At 40.5% G+C, this 22,788-nt stretch overlaps 1 long non-coding RNA gene across 1 annotated transcript; it reads right to left on the reverse strand.

Annotated features, from left to right (window-relative positions):
• Nucleotides 1-510: 510 nt before the first annotated feature.
• On the reverse strand, nucleotides 511-16,690 carry LOC123651639. The gene is made up of 3 exons (XR_006740482.1): nucleotides 16,361-16,690; nucleotides 1,828-1,843; nucleotides 511-554 (listed from the first exon to the last, which is right to left on the reverse strand). It is a non-coding gene; the product is annotated as an uncharacterized LOC123651639 (long non-coding RNA).
• Nucleotides 16,691-22,788: the final 6,098 nt, after the last annotated feature.

The raw sequence follows: 22,788 nt of genomic DNA on the forward strand, positions 1-22,788 counted from the left end.
CTGATATCACCTCCAACTGCCTTCCCCTGCTGACCTAGTTGCCCCCAACTCGCCTCCAATGCAGGCCTGATCACACCTAACTGCCTCTACCTTGGCCCCCACCACCATGGCTTTTCTGGAAGGCAGTCACACATCCAGAAGATGGCTGGTCTATCTTGTCTAATTAGCATATTGCCCCTTTATTAGTATAGATAATTTTTGGTCTAATATAGCAACAAGCATCTGGATGAAAGCTTAACATTTAAGTAATTTAGCTCTATATTTCCAATTATCCTTATGTTTGACGTTTTATGGAGCAAATATCCAAATGTAATTTTGAAGATTTCATTTTAACCAGGTGTTTTATTATCTACTAGACATATTTACTTAAGAATATATATGGCTGAAACTGGTTTGGCTCAGTGGATAGAGCGTCAAGCTGTGGACTGTGGACTGAAGGATTCCGGGTTCATTTCCAGTCAAGGGCATGTACCTTGGTTGCGGGCACATTCCCAGTGCAGGGTGTGCAGGAGGCAGCTAGTTGATGTTTCTCTCTCATCAATGTTTCTAACTCTCTATACTTCTCCCTTCCTCTCTGTAAAAAAAAAATAATAATAATATATATTGCTTTTACCCTTCTTAATATGATAAATGGGCTTTTTCCAACCTTGTGTTCCAATTGTTCATTTCTGTACTCAGCAGAAAATCCATTGTCCTTGATGTTGTCTTTTATATTTATTTATTTATTTATTTATTTATTTATTCTTAAGCCCTCATTCTCTTCTCACTGGATCTTTTCTTTTCCAATCATGATAGTGATTCTTACCAACAGATTTGTAAAATCTTCTCTGTTTTTTGTTACAAAAAAAATTGACTTGGAAAGATGGCTGCTACATAAAAGTTTAGTTTATATCATTTCAGAACACACTTCTTCACAACGTTGAGGGTTCAAATCAAATATTTATTAGGAATCTACTTAGTTCAATGTTCTGTGACAAAAATGGAGAAATTTCTAGAATTGTATGGCAATTTTACTTTTCACCACTAAATTTAAAGACAGTCATGTATTTAATTTGTAATAAAAATTGTCTTAGGATCATTACTCTTTGGTTGCAAAGACTAAAAACAATTCATATCGATCCAAATACAAGAGTTTGGTTGTTTTTGTTGTTGTTTTAAAATATTTACTAAAATGTCAACAAAACACAGAGCAGGAATTTTCAGCTGGGTCTAGTGACGACTGAAAACTCATTATTTACACACACACCCCTTTCCAAATTGCTCTTCTCTCTCTAGAAGTGCAAGATTTCTGGTGACTTAGATATCTCTTGTAAAATCTGCTTCAATCTCAAATCTTCAAAATGATTCTTCCTGAATTTTCATTCATGTTTCTGTCAATTATACTCATTTATTTCTCTGTGATATTACAATTCAATGAGTAGATCAAATTGTATTTCTCAAAAGAATTATCTGAAAGGCTCCGTGTAGATTAATTCTAGTCTCTGCCAGATTCCCATCTTGGAGCAATCAATCATGACCAGAGTATTGGGTATATGTAGTAAGATTGTAACAGACCTCCAAGAATATGTGGAGCATAAGAAATTTCTAAGAAAGGAACATGACTGGATAATAAAAATATATTGGGTTCCCTCTCCATTGGGGCAAACGCTTCAAATATTTTGTTCAAGAGCAACAAACTGAAAAGCAACCTTAGGAACCAAATACGCCAAAACCGCTTTGGCTCACTGGATAGAGCATGTACCTTGGTTGTGGGCACATCCCCAGTAGGGGGTGTGCAAGAGGCAGCTGATTGATAATTCTCTCTCACTGATGTTTCTAACGCTCTACCCCTCTTTCTTCCTCTCTGAAAAAAGAAAAAAAAAAAAAAAAGAAAAGAAAAAGAAAGAAACTAAATAGGCCAAATTCCCATAGGAAAAAAGACCTGTAAGAAAAAATAACTATAAAAATTAACTTTTTTATTACTGATTTTGCTTAATATTGTGCTAAGATTAGATAAAATGTCAAATATGTTACATGCAATATATTGAAATAGTATGTATATTGTGAATATAATCAGAAACATAGCTGGTCACATACTTTTATGATTCTATTTTGAAATATTTTATTTTGGAAATATAATGGTTAATTTTTATAATACAAAGAAGTAGTCCATATAATTAAACATCCAACTGTGACGAAGACTTAATGTTTTCTAAATTATTTACTATTTTCACATAACCTGTATTCAACATGCCTCAGGAATATATATTAGCCTATGACACCAAGAGTCAGACCTTAGTAGGGGTGTCGAACTCAATCAGAGAAGGGGCCAAAATCTAAAATCCAGCCTAAATCGCGGGCCGAATGGTTTACTGAACAGTCATAAACTGTCATTGTGATGGAAACGCAGCGGAGTGCAGTGATGACAGCGCGGTGCGGGCCACATTGCAAGGCCTGGCGGGACGGATTTGGCCCGCGGACCTTGTGTTTGACACATGTGCGTGACTAGGGTATGACTAAGCAATATAGTTATTTGTCTAAGTTTTAGTTGTGTCCCATATAAATGATAATGTTTGGTGGATTGTTATATAGGATGAATTGAAATGGCTCTCCTTCGAAATGGTTATGACAAAATATGATATATCTACTGTATGTATTCAATAATGTATTATAATGTACTTGAAAGTGTGCCCCACATGGTTCAATAGCATATAAGTGCCTGAGGCTAGAGTCTATTAAAGAGTAGGAGTCATTATTAACCTCATTTGAACAACAGAAAATTGAGTCTCAGAGAGGCTCATTAATATGTCCCAAAAAACATTCAATTATGATGTGGTAAAATATGAACTTAAATGCAGATTTGGCCAACTCCAAAGACTGTAATTTTTCATCTGCTTTGCAGCCTCTTAAAAGATCCTAAGCATGCCCTAACTGGTTTGGCTCAGTGGATAGAGTGTCAGCCTGTGGACTGAAGGGTCCCAAGTTTGATTCTGGCCAAGGGCATGCACATCCCTCATAGGAGGTAGGTGTGCAGGAGGCAGCTGATTGATGTTTCTCTCTCATTGATGTTTCTAACTCTCTATCCCTCTCCCTTTCTCTCTGTAAAAAAATAATAATAATAAAATAAAATAAAATAAAATATATTTTTTAAAAAGATCCTAAGCATATCTTATCTGCCTCTTTCCACACTGAGAAAAGAATGAGTTTAGTATCAGGTAGAGGACAAAGAAAATTTACTTGTTGGCTTTCCAGGTGAAAATAATCCCAGAGAAAAAAACAAAACAATCTTTGCATATGTTGATTGAATTTCTCTCTATTGATTTGCATGAGAAATCTTCCTGGTTCCAAAGGAACCACATTTTATCTTCTTGGTTGCAGGTTTGATCCCTGGTCCCTGCCTGGGCAAGTGTGGGAGGCAACCAATGTGTCTCTCTCACATGGATGTTTCTCTCCCCCTCCTCACTCTCTTCCATCCTCTCTAAAAAGCAATGGGGAAAATATCCTAGGGTGAGAATTAAAAAATTAAAAAATATATAAATTATAAGATATTAACTAAAAGAATGCAACAAAATAAAAGCAGACAATAAATAAACTTATCTTCACCAAGCCAACTTGTAAAAGCAATAATCAAAGTGTATACTCAGAATTATTGGATTTAATCATTTTGATTTGGAGGTTCAAGCATATAAATGAATAATTAGATAACAGATTCCTCAATGAATCCCAATGTTCATTTAAAAATAAATGAATAAACAAATAAATAAACAAATAAGTAAATAAAATAAATAAATAACTATTTAGAATAGATAATTTTTTAAAAAGCCACTTACATTAAAATAATCAAAGACTGGCCATTTCTAAATCCAAAAAATTATAAATAGCATTGCATTAGAAGAGATGAGGAGAATGAACCTTGATGCTTGAAGACAATATGCTCTTTTATGATTTTAATTTATAGATGACTAATATGAATGTCCTTATTCTTCTTTCCATTAATGTTAGAAATCTGGTATTGATTTTTTTATGTTTACATATTCAGAATCTATATTCCCAACATAATCAAAAGTGGATCTGGATAGAGAGCATTATTTTCCTTTAGAGTGTTGAAACTACAATATTTCCACAATGACCTTATATATAATTTAGTGCTTATAAATTATAGAAAAATCATGTATGACCAGTCACTTTATTTTTTAATTCTCACCCTAGAATAGGGGTGTCGAACTCAATCAGAGAAGGGGCCAAAATCTAAAATCCAGCCTAAATCGCGGGCCGAATGGTTTACTGAACAGTCATAAACTGTCATTGTGATGGAAACGCAGCAGAGTGCAGTGATGACAGCGCGGTGCGGGCCACATTGCAAGGCCTGGTGGGACGGATTTGGCCCGCAGGCCTTGTGTTTGACACATGTGCCCTAGAACATTCCAAGCTGGAGAGAACTGAATGATGCGTCTCAAGGTCATCTGAGACTAACTCAAGTGATGTGGCTATAAGCACTTGCTGTTTCTATTTGCCCTCCCAAATAATGCTGCTTTATGTCAAACTTTTTCTGCTATCAATCACTGAGTAGTGGGTCCCCCTTACACGTCATCCTGAGTTCATAAAGTTAGGACTTGTGTATTATTAGAAGAGTTTTGCTTTTTAAGACTCACTGTTATTCACTTACAAACCTTAATCGCATTTCCCATTCAAAGTTTCCAGACATGACTACCCTTGTAGCTCTAGTAGGCTGGCAGAGAGGAGCAGGGTCTGCTTTTCCACACCATTCCTCCTCCTCATATCTTATCACCCGGGTGCAGCAAGTACACGCTGAGAAGGCAGACCGGTTCTTATTCCATGAACCATGGCTCAGGCAGCTACTCACCGTTTTTGCAATAACTGACTGATGAGGTGCATGGGTTTGTAGTCGTTGCCTTCTCCATTCACAGCCCTTTAGCACGGAGGATCCAGTTTGTGCGTATCTCAGCCCCTCTTGGCTAGTTTCATACAATAAGCAATGCCATAGATACCAGCAAAGCAGCGCAGTCCTTAAACACAATTCTTTTCCACAGCAAGCCAAGACCACAACAGGCAATGGAAACACAGTGTCCTAACCCAATTCTCACACCTTGCCTCCCTGCTTAGCTTGTCTCCAAACTCCAGAATTGGGCATTCTGATGGCCTAGTGGTTCAGAGTATTTTAGTAAGAGATTAACCAGGGCCCACTAGAATCACAAACTTGTCATGTTCCATTCCAGAACACTAATTCTACCAAGAAGGTACAAAAAAGAAATAATATGTAAAATGCGAATACTTGTTTTCTTAGAATGGTTGCTTACAAATATTTTTTCAAAGTATATTTCAATATTATGTAAAAGTAATAATTTACATATAAAATATTATATTGGAGTGTGGGCTGGAGGTAGTAGGGTCAGAGTCATTGATTTTAGGAAGTAGAACTTGTGTTGACCTGGAAAGATAGGTTGTCATGTAGATAACAAGAAAAAAAGGAAAGAAATTGGTGAATAGAGTTAGATATTTTGGGGGAAGACAACAGAGGGGGAAGTACCTACTGTGAGTTTATCAGGGGAAAAAGACAATTCTAACCAGAGAGTCTTTTGGAAGTCAATGTTAAGTGCTGGTCCTTCTTAAAAACAAACTAGTGAGGCCCTGGCCAGTACACTCAGTGGTTAAAGCATGTCCTGCACACCACAGGGTTGCAGGTTTCATTCCTGGTCAAGGGCATCCACCTGCGTTGCAGGTTGGATCCCAGGCCCCAGTCTGCTCTCAGGAAGCAACCCCTCTCTCTCTGCTCTCCCTCTCTCTCTCTCTCTCTCTCTCTCTCTCTCTCTCTCTCTCTCTCTCTCTCTCTCTCTCTCTCTCTCTCTCTCTCTCTTTTTCTCTTTCACACACACATGCACTCTCTCTAAAAAATGCAATGGAAAAATATCCAGGAATGAGGATTAACAAACTCCCCCAAAAAAACTAGAAAGATAAAAGTAAATAATACCTTTTAGGAAGGTGCTTCCATTGATTTTCACCAAAGACTTAAAAAGCATCAAGGACTTAACAAAGCTTTTGACTTCATCAAGGACAATTGCCAGCCATTACTTGTGAATAGTTAATTAAAAATGAAATTGAAGTATTTGTGCATTCTTAACTTAATGTCATTTTATTTGTTAGAATTGACTTTATAATATAGTTTCCATGGATTGTTTACTTATAGGATCCTTGTTTTATTACTTTTAAAAGTGGACATCATTTCAGCTGATATAAAATGCTTGCTTTAAGTAAAATTCATACTAAAACCCTGAACAATCACTTTATTTTGATGGTCACACTATTTTGATAGAGGTTTTTTGTTTGTTTGTTTGTTTGTTTGTTTGTTTTTTACCATAAATAATCAGGGAAGGAGAGGTCACCATCACCACCCATGATAATCTAAATGTCATGCTGACAACACTCCCCACCTCACTCACTAGTCATGAGGTCAAGAATCTTTCCAGTCTTAAGCCAAAAACTTTGGAATCACCCTTGACTCCTTTTCTGTCTCTCATCAGCAAATCTTGTCACCTATCCCTTCAAAATACATCCAGGATTCCATCACTCTGCCCCACCACGGCCACGCTATCCCACCCCCATGGAGATGATCGCTGCAATAACCTTTAATTCGCCTCCTGTGTCTTTCTCAACGCTCTTCCTCATTACAGACATGCTCATTGTATGTTTATCTCTTAAATGAAATAACACCTCTCTGCTGCTTGAAGTTGGCCAGTGTCTTCCCATCTCACTCAGAGAGAAGGAGACTTTGCAAGGTTGGTCTTTTATCTGCTCCAGCCCCCACCACACTCCTTCCTGCCCCCGTGCATCTTGAACTTCATCTTCCTCAGCTGTCCAGCTTCCACACTGTTCAAGCCGCACTGCCCTCTCAAAAGCAAACCCCTCCCAGGGTACCAGCTGTTTCCTCTGTCTGGAATATTCTCCTAAGTATTACCCAGTCCACTTCCTTAGATGCCATCTATTAATAACGCTGTCCTTGACTATGGTATCGAAATGGCATGGAACTCATCATGGTTACCCTGTGCGGTAGATTGCATTGTTGTCTTCAGTTGTTTACTTCTTCCCTTAATAGAATAATGCATCCAAACCTTGGTCACATGATGCATATTGCAATGTCACCCGTGTGACTGGGTGCCTTCCCATGTGGCTTGATTTGCAGCTCATTTCTGGGCTTCCATTCAGCCTATTGCATTTCTATATTTCTTTGTAAGGAAAGCATGCTCTGGGAGGCCACTAGTACAAGTAGGATGAGACATATTTGGGAAGCTATAAGTCTGGAAACCACCAAAGTTACTTATTACAGATAATTATAGGCTTGTGAGTATGAGGCAGCAGTGTTTGTTATTAGAAGCCACTGAAACATGAAGATACTGTGCAGCCTTATCATAGCAGCAATGCTGATTGTTTCCCGTGGTTTATTTATTCCTGAACACTTAACCACCTGTGACTGCTACACACTGTTACCCCTTGTTCTATTTCACTTCTCCATCGGTGGCTATTGCTTTATTGCTGACACCTATAACAGCACTTAGGGCAAACAGGCACTTGATGAGTATTTGCTAAATGAATGAACGAATAACTAAATGTATGAGTGGATTATAAAACATATAAATGGATAATAAGAATGTGCCCTTCGAGAAAAATCAGGGGAATTTTAACAGCATGTTAAATCCACTTTGGGACTCTGAGAACAACTATTGCACATGAGAAAACTTTCATTACCAGATAATAAGAACAGTGGGCATCCTAACAGTATCCCTGAGCCAGCTCCATCCCTGAAGACTGCTTGTCCGGAGGAAGTCTAAGTCTCCAACCTCAAGGAACCTACAGTCTAAGTAATTACTTTTTTTCTGTTGTGCCCCAAAGAAAGCCCAACGCGATTTTTGAAACCCACATGGATAGAGGGATACGAGTGCAATGAGGCTCTAGGGTGGGGTGACGATGACATGAGTATGGGGTCAGATAGGACAAGGGATGGGGATGTGACTCAGGTACACTAACAAGAACCTTCAAAACGTGTGTGCTACCCAGACAGTGTGGCCCAATGGTTGAGCATATACCTATGAACCAGGAGGTCACATTTGATTCCTGGTCAGGGCACATGCCCCAGCTGTGGGCTCCATCCCCAGTGTGGGACATGTAGGAGGAAGCCCACCAATGATTCTGACATCGTTGATGTTTCTTTCTCTCCCTCTCCCTTCCTTTCTGAAATCAATTTTAAAAAAAGTTTTTTAAAAAGTGTGATAGTATCACAGCTTAAATATAGGAACAAATGTTACTTACTTATCTGAATCAAAATGTTCCAGGTAGTAAGTGGCTGGTTCAAGATGGCTCAGCGACAATGGCCTTGCCCTAAAGAAAATTTGAGGCCAAACAAGAGAAGTGTGTTACCCACAGTCAACTGCCAGGCAGTGGAAGACATGGGGCCAAAACCTGCTCTGCTGACTTCAGTCCCAGTTTTCCAGCCTGAAGAAAGAACACTAACGGCCCCCACACATGGCTTTCAACTTCCCCCAGCTCTGCAATACGACGTTGTGGCTCTTCTCTCAGTCCTCACTCTGGCCCTCCATGCTAATTTTTATTCCTGCCACTGCTAGATGGGTAATATTACTGAATATGCTTAACATGACAGGTGGTTTGGATATATGTCATGTTTGTTACAATTCATAAATGTTAGATAGTATTACTCTATTTTGCAGATGAAGGAAGACTCTGGAGATCAGAGTTAGATGAACTGGCTAATAGCTAATTGATGGGAAAGCCTGAATTCAGGCCCAGCCCTGCTTGGTGTCTTATTTTTATGATCATTTTACCAATCCATGCTACCACCCTGTGGGCATGCTTCAGAATGCCCTAAGTGTCTGCTTGCACCATCACTCTCTCCCCCAGTGATCATGCTTATGATGTACTTGTCCTGAGCTTCCCTAGGCAGGACTCCGACACCTCATCTCTGGTCACTAAGCTAATATCCAGCTGCACTATTGTACCTAGAGCATCTGTGGAGAGGGAGCAACTGCAGTGATCCCTGCTGCCTGGTCACCTGTGTGTAACCTTACTTCAGAGAGGACACCAGCTTCGCCTGGAACCAAGAGCCACCAGGTGCTGTAAGCCCAACAGTCATTTACAGATTGCTTTGGTGGATTCTCTGTATCTTCCTGATTTCTCAAGGAAATCTGCATCTATTTTTACTTAACCTTATCACGTGCTATGCAAACTTAGTATCTTTGTTGGCTTCTTCAAAGATTTTTCTGTACGAAATGTCTTTTTCCCAAGATCTCCAGGATTGAGGTAACAGAACAGTTATCGAAGTAAGCCAAGGTATGGGAGTGATCTGCCCCAAATACAGGCAATAAGAGTGTGCATTTGGAATCAATGTGTTTCTCTCACATCATGTTTCTCTCTGTCTTTACCTCTCTCTTCCACTCTCCCTACAAATCAGTGGGAAAATATCTTCCAGAGAGGAGAGAGAGAGAGACAGAGAGAGAGAGAGAGAGAGAGAGAGAGAGAGAGAGAGAGAGAGAGAGAGAGATTTATTTTCCTTTGCATTAAGATTAAATTTTTTATGTAAAATATCAACAACAACAAAAAAGAGTGTGCATTTGTCTTTAGATAATTTTATAAAACAGCTAGAGGCCCGGTACACGAAATTCGCTCTCTGGCAGGGGAGTGGGAGGGGAGGTGGAGGTGGGGAGGTCCCTCAGCCGGGCATGCACCCTCTCAGAGTCTGGGAGCCTTTGTGGGATGTTGAACTGACAGCTTAAGCCTGTAGTCAGACATCCCTAGTACTGCAGTGGAAGCAGGAGAGGCTCCTAGTGGTCAGTGCACATTGTAGTGACCTGTCATTCTGCTGTTTGGTCTATTTGCATATTAGCCTTTTATTTCATAAGATGCTGCTGACTTAAATTTAGCCTAATTTTTTATTATCATGCTCCATCAATTATAAATAATTTTAATGAGAAAATACTCCTTTAATATATATATGTAAGTTCTCAACAATTGTTAGAATTATTTCAGTTTCAACATTACACATGCATGTCCAGTGAGCAAATTTTTACTAATAAATATTGAACTCTACATGGGAGTTAACTTAAGAAGTTACATAATCAGCCTAACACATACAAACTCAACTACAGGTGTTTTCAGAGTAAGTTTATAGGAATCTGGAGTCGTTTGAGCTCAGTCTGCACACAGTCACTCAGGGTGAAAGCCATGTCTTCAATGCCTGGAGAGATGCATATTCTTGTGTTTAAACGGTAGAGTAAAAATAAATGAGACAGCAAAGAGAAAGAACTAGAACTTAACCTTAAGTGACTGCCATTCTGTCATGTATGTGATCATTTCAAACTTCTGTTTATTTTGTTTGTTTTTATTTTCACCCTTTACCCATCCCCTTCCCTCTGGCAACCATCATTTCCTTTTCTGTTTCTATGAGTCTGTTTGTGTTTGGTTTGTTCATTTCTTTCATTTTGTTTAGATTTCATATGTAAGTGAAATTATACAGTATTTGTCTTTGTCTGACATTTATTTTAGCATAATACCCTCTTGGTTTATCTATGTTGTTGCAAATGTTAAGTTTTCATTCCTTTTCATTCCTGAATTTAATTCCATTATATATATGGCATACCCTTTTTATCTATTCATCTATTGCTGCACACCTAGATTATATCTTTATCTTGGCTATTATAAATAACTAGAGGCCCTGTGCACGAAATTTGTGCATGGGGGTGGGACGGGGGTAGGGGGTGTCCCTCAGCCCAGCTGGCATCCTCTCCAATATGGGACCTCTTAAAGGATGTCTGACAGCTTGTTTAGGCATGATCCCACCGAGATTGGGCCTAAATAAGCAGTTGGACATCCCTCTCACAATTCAGGACTGCTGGATCCCAACTGTTTGCCTGCCTCTGCCTGATTTCCCCTAACTACTTCTGCCTACCAGCCTGATCACCCCCTAACCACTCCCTTGCCAGCCTAGTTGACACCTAACTGCTCCCTGACCAGTTCAATTGCCCCTAAGTGCTCTCCCCTTCAGGACTCTTCCCCCCAACTGCTGTCCTCTGCAGACCTGGTCTCCCCAACTGCCTTCCTCTGCAGGCCAGTCACCCCTAACTGCCCTCCGTGCTGGCTTGATTGCCCAAAATTTTCCTTCCCTGAAGGCCTGCATTCCCCACAACTGCCCTCCCCTGGAGGTCCAAGTCCCCCCAACTGCTCTCCACTAATAGACCTGGTCCCCCCCAATTTCCCTCCTCTGCAGGCCTTGGTCCCCCGTAACTGCCCCCCCCTCTGATCTGGTTCCCCCCAACTGCCCTCCCTTGCTGGCCTGGTCTCCCCCAACTGCCCACAACTGCCCTGCACTGCCAGCCATCTGGTGAAGTCCATCTTATGTCCACATGGGGTCAGCCATCTTTGACCACATGGGGGTGGCCATCTTATGTTTTAGAGTGATAGTGTATTTGCATATTACTCTTTTATTAGATAGGATGCTAAGAGAAACAAGAGTAGATATATCTTTTCAAATATCTTGTTTGTTTTCTTCAGCTAAATATACAGTGGAATTACTAGGTCAGATAGTAGTTATATTTTTTAATAATTTTAGGAATATTCATACTGTATTCTACTGCACCAATTTAGAATCCCCCCCCCTATAAAGCATAATTTTCCCCTTTCTCCACATTCTCCTCAATACCTGTTACTTGTTGACCTTTTGTTGCTAGCCGTTCCACCAGGTTTGAAGTGTTATCTCATTGTGGTTTCAATTTGTAGTTTGAATTCTTATGATTAGTGATTCAGAGCATTTTTTCATGTGTCAGTAGGCAATGTGCATGTTGTCTTTGGAGAAATGCCTATTCATGCTCACTGCCCAATTTCTAATTGAATTGTTTGGGTTGTGCTTTTTTTTTGTGTTTTTGTTTGTTTGTTTGTTTGTGTTGAGTGCTATGAGTTCCTTATGAATTTTGGATATTAGCTCATTATAAGACATGCCATTTGTAAATGTCTTCTCCCATTCAGTAGGTTGTCTTCTTGTTTTGTTGATGGTTCCTTTTACTGTGCAGAACTTTTACTTTTATTTTGATGTATAATAGTAACTTATATTTTTTATTTCCTTGCTCAAGGAAGCATATCCATAAAGATAGTGTTTCACATGTACCTGTTCGATTTTTAAAAGAAAATTTATTAAAGAGACTGTCACATCTCCATTGTATATTCTTACTTCTTTGCCCTATTTATGTTTGAAATGTATCACAGTAAAGCAGAATGCAAACTGCTAAGTGTAATATTCTTGTTTCTTAAGCAGAAACTTTAATTTTGCATACAATATTTTCCATGAATATTATATTTAAACTAGTGGCCCAGTGCACAAAATTTGTGCTTATTAAATGGGGATTAATTGGAGGAAATATTTTAATATTGCTATTTGCCCTTTCTCTATTATAGCAGTGTCAGAGATGAAAGAAAATTAGTAAAATGTATATGAAAATCTTCTCCTGTCAAAGTCTGGGGCCTGCCACGGGACCCAAAGTCAAGGCCCTGCCCATCCACAGCACCTCAAAATTGCATGAGACCCAGACCCAGTCAGCTCCACCCACATTGGGTGAGATCCAAACTGGCCGGCTCCACCCTTATCAAGTCCCGCTGGGTGGGGTGTGAGGGGGCACAGCCTCAGGTCCCATGGCCTGGCACCAGGCAGGGGGTGCAGCCTAAGGGCTCCCGTCCAGCCACACAGGGTTGGGGAACAGCCTCATATCCCCCGACAAGCCACACCAGATGGGGGGTGCACCATCCGGTCTCCTAGCCCAATGCCAGGGTGGGGAGTGCAGCTGAGGTCTCCCATTAAGCCCTGCCAGTTCAGGGGCATGGCCTAAGGTTCCCTGTCAAGCCCCACTGGGCAGGCAGTGTGGTCTGAGGACCCCCAGCCCGGTGCAGGGGTAAGGGTCATGGTTGAGGTTCCCTGGCCCAGAGCTGGGGCAGGGGGATGACCTGAGGTCCCCTGTCAAGCTCTACCAGGGTAGGGGCGCAGCCTCAGGTCCCTGGCCTGGCCCAGAGCCAGGAAGCCTCAGGTCCCTGCTGATTGCTCGTTAAGGCTCATTATGAGAACTCGACCTCCACTATGGGCACCGCCATATTCTTTGATGGTGTGATGGTCAATTTGCATATTCCCTTTTTATGACACAGGATATACCCTTTCTTAGTTGTTAGTTGTTTTAAAACTAGTAATGAATCAAAAAGTTATCTTCACTGGTAACTCAATGAAAACAATATTGCTGTACAGTCGATGAAGGTTGTTAAAAATGATCCTCTGAGGTATTGAATGTGCCAAACATACCCCTGGCGATCCTAACCAGGACAGCAATCCTCATACATCTGCCCAGGCAGGTCTGTGTGTCTTCACTCTGATGGCACCAGGTGTCCTGGCTCATTTAGTTCACATTCTTTCTATCACAAAATGCCAAACCCTCTTCAGCTTGAAGACAATTTTGGATGCAGGCATTCTGAACACCAGATAAAAAATAACCCAAGGTGTGTTTGCAAAAGCATGTACTGTAATGTTGATACATCAGAGTAGAAGATAAAAGGCATAATCTCAAAGAGACTGTTGGGTGTAAATGCCTGTTCGAGATTACAGTGATTTCATCCATAGCGTCTTTACAAATGTTACTTAAGCCATAACATTTTAGTGAAGAGAATAGACATAATTATTATCTGCTCCACACAGCAGTTAAGTGGTTTTCTCTGCTCACAGATGTGCTTCCATCTCCCTCACCCTCACCTTTAAGGTCGCTTTGATAGTGTGGGTGGTGGAAAGAAGGGTCAGCAGGCCCCGCCCAAAGTCCAAAACCAGCACTGCCTTCTACACTCTGCTCCTGCTTGCTCAGGGACTTTTAGTTTATATCAAGTTTGCTGATTTCAACATCTGCAATTTTTAAACTAGGCATCATTGCTTAACTCCTGGGTGGTATAGAGAGATGAAATATTAAATGATAACATGCCCATTGAGTGACACACAAATACAGCAAATTTTACTTTAAAAGTGCCTTAGAAACTTCCTTTATCAGAGGTTTTTTCATAGTGATACATTTGAAGATAAAAATAAATGGGAATAAGATTTTAAGTTCATTTTGAAAATTAATGTTGTTACCAAATATGTTGCCTTTTGCTTCATTAATTTAATCTGGCATATATCTTCTGTTTGTTTAGTGAAAATAGACACATACCTAAACAAATTCAGTCGTTGTTCACCAAGGACTCAATTATTTCTGAGGATTACACACAGAGACACACACAAAAACAAACAGACAAACAAACAAGTATAAACTGCCATGTTCACATCAATCCATGTCCACAGGGTGGCACAATTCTATGGCAGCATACAAAGACTTGGGCACATACTCATGATCCATTTGGGAATTGATTAACTGTGACTCCATATACAAGTCTCAGTGTATTATTCCAGGCTACAGGGGATGCTGTTATTGGCATTTAAAGAAGCCCTGTCTCCATATAATATACTAACCCATCAATGCTCTCAACTGAACATAGGCTTATCTACTGGAAATACCTACGCAGTTTATAAATATACTAGGATCCCAGTGCACAAATTTGTGTACCTTGAAAGAAACTGTGGGCTGCAGGGCTGCAGTGGGCACAGGGGCGGGTCTTGGCCCATCCTCCATGCCCCCGCTTGGCCCCTCCCACTTTGGCCCCCAGTTTCCTGTCTGATGGAGCCCCACTGCTGCCACCACCGCTCCCACACGCTGATGGCAAAGGAAGGTGGAAAAGCCCTCAGCGGGGATCAGGGAAGGCAGCCACCACTCATACCCACTGACAGCACCAGGTAATCAGGACTGGCGCCGGGCACGCGCAGAGGGTGCGAGTGGCAGCTCTGGCACTGGCAGTGAGTGGGAGCAGGGCCGTATGTGGCATACGAAACAATAGGGGCAAGTTTTGATGTGAAGCAGTATCATGTCAAGGACTAAAGCTTAATATAGGAAACTATTTTCACAACTTTGAAATAAATCTTGATAAATTGGACCATATTAAAATTATGAATTTTTTGCCATCAAAAAAAGTTTTTAAAGATGAAAAGCCTAGGAGAATAGTGGAATATGGTGATTGTGATATATATGACACACATATATGTATATATAGGGGTGAGCAGAAGTAGGTTTAGAGTTATTTGTTAGAAAATATACATAATACAATAATAAGTAATAACACAAGAATAAATTGTGTGTTTCTAGTACTCACAACTCTAAACCTACTTTTGCCCACCCTGTAGATATGTTTGTATATTTATATAACTAACAAATAACTTGTGCATGTAAATCCTGAAAAATAAAGAGATAATCCAGATGAAAAACAGATAAGAAATTTGAAATACAGACTTTGGAAAAGAGAATGTACAAATAACCAATAAATCCATTAAAACATGATCAATTTCATTAACCATTAGGAAAGTGCAAATTCAGACTACACACCCATCAAAATCAATAAATTTAAAATGTATGATAATAGAAAATGTTTCCAAGGACATTGAATAACATAAATTTCAACAAATTGATAATATAAATGAGAATTGATACATCCCTTTGGAAAACTATTTTAATTGTCTCATAACATTGAAGGCATGTGTACCAAAGTACAACCATTTCTTTCTGCTATTTTAAAACCATGGTTCTTACAAATTTTATTTGCAAAAACAAGTAATGGGTTAGATTTGACCCACTGGTCATAGTTTCCCCCAATATATCTTACAGCAGGAAAAGCAAATTATAGTTATGCATGAAAAGAGAAGGAGCACAGATGTGGCTGTTGGGGGTGGGCAACGTATTATCTCCTACCAAGGTCAATCTTTTTTTTTTTTTTTTTAGAAATGAAACAATTAAGTATTTGCTTTATTTATATATTAGGCTTAGACCCGTGTTTAACAAGCCAGCCTAAAATAGCACCATGGTTAGACTATGGCCTGCTTTCAAAGCCATCATTTTACAACTTATGCAAAGGGATCAAACATCTCTCATCCACCTGATGAGATCTTTTTATACACATACTGCTGGTAAATCCCATTTGGAACAGCTGAAAACCTTTTTAAAAGCTTTGCAGATGAACTCATGAACACAAATTTCACCAGTTAAGCTAGGTTGAACAGAAGGAACGCAAAACAAATTGTTGCCCAATCAGAGCTCATTATTTGTAAATCAATGGCCTGCTCCCCATCTCCCACCCCCCTTAAAACAACCTGACTCAATCATTGAAAATCTACATGTAATGTATTGAAAGAATTTCCATTACCCAATTTCTCAACCCAGATTAAAAATTTAAAAAAAGCCCTATAAGGAATACTTACCAAAATCTGATAGGAAAATTAAAGCCTACATAGTTATGAATCAGAATTGTTCCATCACAACCAGGTTGCATACAATTACATCAAGTGGTTCTGTATACAATCTAGAATTGACCAGGACAAAGTTTAGGATAGAAAAGCTGTAAGAAATAGGTTCCTAACTATAGAAATTGTAAATTTCAAAATGGTATGAAGAAACTAATGGAAATTCTACTCTTGTGCCTTTACATTTCAAAGAAATAGACTTTCTATAAAAATATATACAATTTTTACAGACATTTACAAGTTGTTTTTATCTTAAAAATTGAGGACAATCCACATTTGTAGCTACAATTATTGGTGTTTATATTTAACAACTCCCTAATTTAGAAACCTTCTTGATATATTAGATTAGAATTAACATTGATAAACTTTGCATAAATTCTTGTTTTAAATTCCCTTTCTACCCTTCTAGTCTGAGCACATACATTTGATAAAGAGTCGTTTTATTTTATTTTTAATTAAAAGACATCAATAAATGCACTGAAGCCACAAACTGATATTCTAAGTTCCTGATCCCCAAATAGGTAGACGTACCTGGGAGATTTTCTCCTTACCATAACAGAAGGAAAAAATCTTCCCATGCATGGGGAAGACTAGGTGTAGACCCATTGTCTGAAGTGGAGCCAGGACAGCTCTGTGGGCTGTGCACAGTCTGTAGTTGAGCCTTGATAGCTGTTGGCATTACTGGGAGGAATTGACCTCCCAGCTAATTTGTTGTGAGGGTCATACACAAGTATAGTTGTGGGAGAGTTGCCATGCAGGAGACCCCCCTATGGAGCAGAACTCACTTCAGTGGGGCTTTGGTGCTCCCTGAGTCTGCCTCTTGATTGTGTCACTTTTGGATATGTAAAGTCATAATGTGGTATGGTCTGAAACTGTTCTTCAGGTGCACTGGCTCTGGGGCCTCCCAGGAGGAGCAAAGTCAACCACTGCCTGAGTCTGCCTGGCAGGAGGTACAAGAGTGATCTGAGATAGCTGCTACTTGTGTTACACTTAGAATTGTGCAGGTGAAGCCAAGTTATGAAGCAAGGCAGACTGCTGCTAGTGTCAGGTCCTGGGCCTCTGTTTGATAGTTATGGGTCACACTGATATCAGCTGATGCTTGTTTGAGAAATTTATGCAAATCTAAAGCCTGAGGTAGGGCAGGTCATTCATATGGGAAGGCTGTTCCAAACAGCTTGGGTATGGCTGCAAATTGGACCTGAAAGAGTCTCTGGAAATCACCATGGTGATGAAAACAGTGTTAGCCAGGTTGATGGAGACTCAGATATGGCTGCCAGTCATCTCTGTGACAGGGGAGATCTCAATAGATGAACAATGAATGCTGTAAGCACCCTTGACTGGGAGAAAGCTGCCCCAAGGTTTCTCCTGGTATGTCCCTCCATCCCCCCAAGCTGTTGCCTCAGCTCTGGAGCCCAGAAGGTGTGAGTCCAAGTGTGTGTACCAATCCGTTAAAGGGAACTGCCTGCACGTCCAGCAGCCTCCGTGTCACTGAGCCACAATCCCCAATGATTTTTACAGTCCAGAGTTACAGGGACTTCTCTCCCAGGCACTGGCAGCCTAGGCTGAGATGGCTGGCATGGGGCTTACTCCTCACAGGAGGCCTTCTCAGCTGAGATATCCCTCCAAATTAAAAACACACTGCACATGGGTGTGGAACCTGTCTATTCTGTGCTTCTGCCCTTCCTACCAGTCTCAATTTACTTTCTTCTTTTCTTCTTTTGTTGTAGCACTTCTATTCAGCCAGATGTCAGGTGGTTCTGAATGATGGTTGTTCTGTATTTTAGTTGTCATTTTAATTTGGTTGTGGAGGGCGGCAAGTACCACATTTTCGTATTCTGCCATCTTGGTTCTCAAGTCCCATCCTTGCTGAAAACCGAACATTATCACTAATAGAGAAATGTGAAAAGGGAATCCAGAAGGCTGGTCAACCCTAATCACTCTGAATGGTCGGAGCTATTCACTCATTGTTTAGTTGAGACATTGGTAGTTAAAGCAATCTCCACCTGTTAATCATATGTAAATTCTTGCTGATTGTCTATTATTGAAATTTCCTGCCAAAAGGATATGGGTGTTTCCCATAGCCTCAATAAAAGGGATAGCAAGGCCAGAGCAGTGGTAGTCCTCCCCATAAAGGTGGACTCCTGCCTGGCTCCCCATTTTCCCAAATTAACTCTTTTCCAGTCTCTTTTCATTTGTGTGCGGCCTTCTCCAGAACACAGAACCCTGAACCATGCGGGATGTGATAAGGGATCCCACATATCCTCTTGCTTCTTTATTATTTACTTTATTTTTGCTGTTCTGATTGAGTGATTTTTAAATTTTGTATTCAGTCCTCTGTTTCATCCAGCCTACTGATACTCCTTCCAATGTAATCTGTATTTCAGATAGGCATTTTTCATTTCTGGCTTATTTTTTTCATGGTTTCTATATCTTTCTTCATGCTTTGTTATTCTCACTAAATTCCCTGAGCATCCTTATAGCCATTACTCTGAACTATCTGATAAATTTCTTGCCTCCACTTAACTTAGCTCTGTTTCTGGAGTCTCTGCTGTTTCTTTTCCTTTCCATTTTGGCTATCTCTTTGTGTTTGTTTCTATGTATTAGATAGGACTACTAGAAGGAGTCTCAAGACTGAGATAGGACTCCCAGTCTTGGTGGCATGGTCTTCTATTGTAGGTGTCCTGTGGTTCCCAGTGGTGCAGTCTCCGTGATCTCCTCAGCTGGGTTCTCAGTAATATCTCCTGTGTGAGTTGTTTGGACCCCCTTGTTATAGTGTCTTGATTGCTGATGGCATTTTCATGGTTGGGATCAACTTTTAGGCTGGCTGACTATGAGACTCAATTCCAACCATAGTGTGCAGTCTTGAGATGACTTTATGGGCATGGTAGCACAATAATTAACCCTTCAGGCTATGTGTTTATGAACTAAACCATGTTTGAGATGTTGTACAGAGGCTGTCCCCCAAGTTGTTCCGGCAGGTCTGGATTCTGCTGGGATCCACCTTCGAAATTCCCAGATCTGCTCCAGTTCTCAACTCTGCAGTGTGGTCTGAAAATACCTGGCTTGCCCTACTCCCCTGAACCATCACCCCAGCAGAATAGAACAGTCCAGGATGCTACATAGGTGGGGGGAGGGTTTCAACCTTGTGCTTGAGGTGGGAGAAACCTTTCCCTAAGCTAGACAGTTCAGTCATTCCTGGGGCTCCACTCAATGCCTTGTAAGAAAGAAGAGGTCCCGCAAAGACCCCTCTGCTGGACTCAATCACAGTAACGCAGCTTCTCTCACAGTCAGAGCCCAGGACTTGGGCTGCTAACACTAGGAGCTCTCCTTCACTGGGAAGGTGTGGTTGGAGTCTCCCAGGAGACACCCCTGTGTCCCTCTGCCCAAAGCTATGTGGGCTCTTCTTCCTGTCTCTGCCACTCTGGGTTTCGGATCCCTACCTGGGGTTATGACCCCACCCTCCCAGGGTAAGGGAGTTTGCAGCCATTATCCCTTGGGCCTTTCAGCCATCATACCTGTTCAAGTAGGGGAGCCCTCTCTCTGCACCTTCTTTAGTGCTCCTTCAATATACTATTTCCAATCAGCTACACTTCATTTGCTTTTTTAGTTGATTGCACAGTATTTTAGCTGTAAATCCAGTCCCTGGGGGGAGAAGGGGAACAAGGGCACATAACCCCCAGCCACTCTGCAGCCATCTTGCCTCTTCAAGTTGACTGTGCCCTATGATTTGGTAGCAAATCCATTCTGCCTCATTCTTGCCCTGGGAAAGAAATGCTTTTCTGGGTGCTCTCAGTTCTTAGTTATCCCTCAGAGAAGCACCACGGCTCCTGAGTCTCAGGATGGTCTGGAAGAGACCACGGAATCATCCTATCCTATTGTGCTTTAGAAACTTCATTCAAACATTTGGCTTTTTCATCAAGAGCTAATTCATTCCTGAGGAAGAATAAAAATAAATGTAAATGGGTGGAGTGACTAAGAAGCTGCCTTAACCACCAGATCTAAAGTAGTCAAATTCTTAATGAATATCTGCTATGTGAACTGTGTTATACTAGAAACAGAGATTACAGAGGCAAAATCAGACATAGCCTGTCCTATGATGTGCCAGCTAAATTTGGGGTTGGGTAGGTACCTACTGAATAACTATTGACATCTGACTATGTTCACTCAGACTCACTTTCTGATTCACTGTGACCAGCCAATCAAACATGCCTCCCTGAGACCGCATCCTTGGGTGTGACTTTAAAAGAGAGGGAAGGTAGAAGCAATAGCTTTGAGAGCCCAGGAGCAGGGTGGTCCTGGTTTCTAGTGGCAACGGCGAATCTGTGAGGCTGGGAGCTGCCGCACCCTCTGCTCAGCTGTTGGCATTGAATGCCCTGCAGAGTTGGTTCTATAGTGTTGAAGGGCCTGGTTTCTTTACCCTGACTTGTATGTAAGCCTGACTCACTAATATTTTCTAGAGTGTTATTAGTTCCTTTCTGTCACTTGTTTGCAGCTCAATCTATAGTCAGTTTCTTTTATTGCATAGTTTTAAAAAATTATTTCTATTAAGAAACATATCTGATAAAAACCCTGTGCACGTGTGCATATAGGTGTATAAATATAAAACTCTATATGAAATGGTAAAATTAATTTTAGAAATATCAAAATTATGAGAATCTACTAAAATGTAAACTTAATGAGACCAGGACTATGGTTTTATTTTTGTTTTACCAGGGACTTGGTAAATATTTTCAGTATGAATGAATCATTGCTGTTTGAATAGCTGGATGCATGTGGCTTATGTTAACCTTTTCAAAAATTGGTTGATTTGGACCCAAGAAAAAAATTCACATAAACTGTGTACTTTAATATTTTAAATAACTTTGTGGCTTGCCTGCTTTAAAATATCTCAGAAATATGCAAGTGCTTCACATTACTAAAACCAGCTTGCAGAATCCTGTTGGCAGTTCTTAATGCCTGAGGGAAATGCTAATGTCCTCCACTTTGCTCACCCCAACCTTCTAAAGAATATTATTTATCTTTATGTGGCATAAATGTAAACCTCAAGGAAAAATATTGTGGAAGTTCCCTGCATTTCTGAGGTGTAATGCTGCAGGATTGTCCCTCAATTTTCAAAGCAGGATGGAACAGATTTCTACTAAATAGTTTATTATATCCTTAATGTTGCCATTTTGTCCCATGTTCCCCAGTCACATAATGGGGAGGTACAGAAACACACAGGGTTGTGCACTGATTCTATTGCATTTATTTTGCACACACGATGCTGCAAAATGGAGCAGCACAAAAGATAAGTTTGGCTAGGCAGCATGCTTGCTCAAAGCACAATAGCACCTACTCCCGGCCTCCCCTACTACACAATTGCCCACACATCCAAGCAGTAGCTGTGAGGTGAGCCTTGCTTTCATTCTCACCAGTGAGAAAACATCTCTCAACTTGTTCCCCAGTCAACTATCACCATGAAATGAAGACCTTATGTCATTTCTGAATACAATAGCCATGACACTTTTAGGAAAATCAATTAACAACATGGAACCTTCTCCCTCTAAAAGTTGCCAAAAAGTTTCTTCTTCAGAAACTCTAGATGGTTATATGTGCAAATATATTGGTTCTTCTTGTGACTTTTTCTTTAATATATTTTATTGATTTTTTACAGAGAGGAAGGGAGAGGAATAGAAAGCCAGAAACATTGATGAGAGAGAAACATCGACCAGCTGTCTCCTGCACACCCTCTACTGGGGATGTGCCCACAACCAATGTACATGCCCTTGACCAGAATCAAACCCAGGACCTTTCAGTCCACAGATGACGCTCTATCCACTGAGCCAAACTAGTTTTGGCTTCTTGTGACTTTTTAATAAAATAGAGCAAGTTAGAAGCCAAGATAATTTAAAATTCTGATGGCCATTCATCAGAACCTTTTAAGTCTACCTCAAAGTCATCTTCCCTTAGAAGAGATGACTTTAATACTCTGAGACAATGAAATGTGTTTTTTTTACAGAAAACCATTTTTTCTAAAACAATCTTAGATCCTCTAAGTAGGTGCTTTAAACTTTCTTATTGTTTGTCCCTCCTGAAGCCTGAAAAGGTATTATAAGAAGTTAATCCCATTTAATAAAAGAATAATATGAAAATTCACCGTACCTCTGCCAAACCCAGCAACCCACCTGGTGCATGAAATTTGTACATGGAGGGGTGTGTCCAATCAGGAGCAAGTATGCAAATTAACCCAACCAAGATGGCTGCAGCCACAGAGAGAGCAGGAGGCTTGAGTTTCCCCAGCAATGGAGAAAACCAAGCTTTTTGCCTGCCCTGGGGGGCCCAGGCCTTCGCTCTAGGCTACAAAGTTTCAATTATAGAAGATAAATAAGTCACAGATCCCAGGGCCT

The sequence above is a fragment of the Pipistrellus kuhlii genome, unplaced genomic scaffold (genome assembly GCF_014108245.1).
Source record: "Pipistrellus kuhlii isolate mPipKuh1 unplaced genomic scaffold, mPipKuh1.p scaffold_m20_p_7, whole genome shotgun sequence".
Classification (NCBI taxonomy): Eukaryota; Metazoa; Chordata; class Mammalia; order Chiroptera; family Vespertilionidae; genus Pipistrellus; species Pipistrellus kuhlii.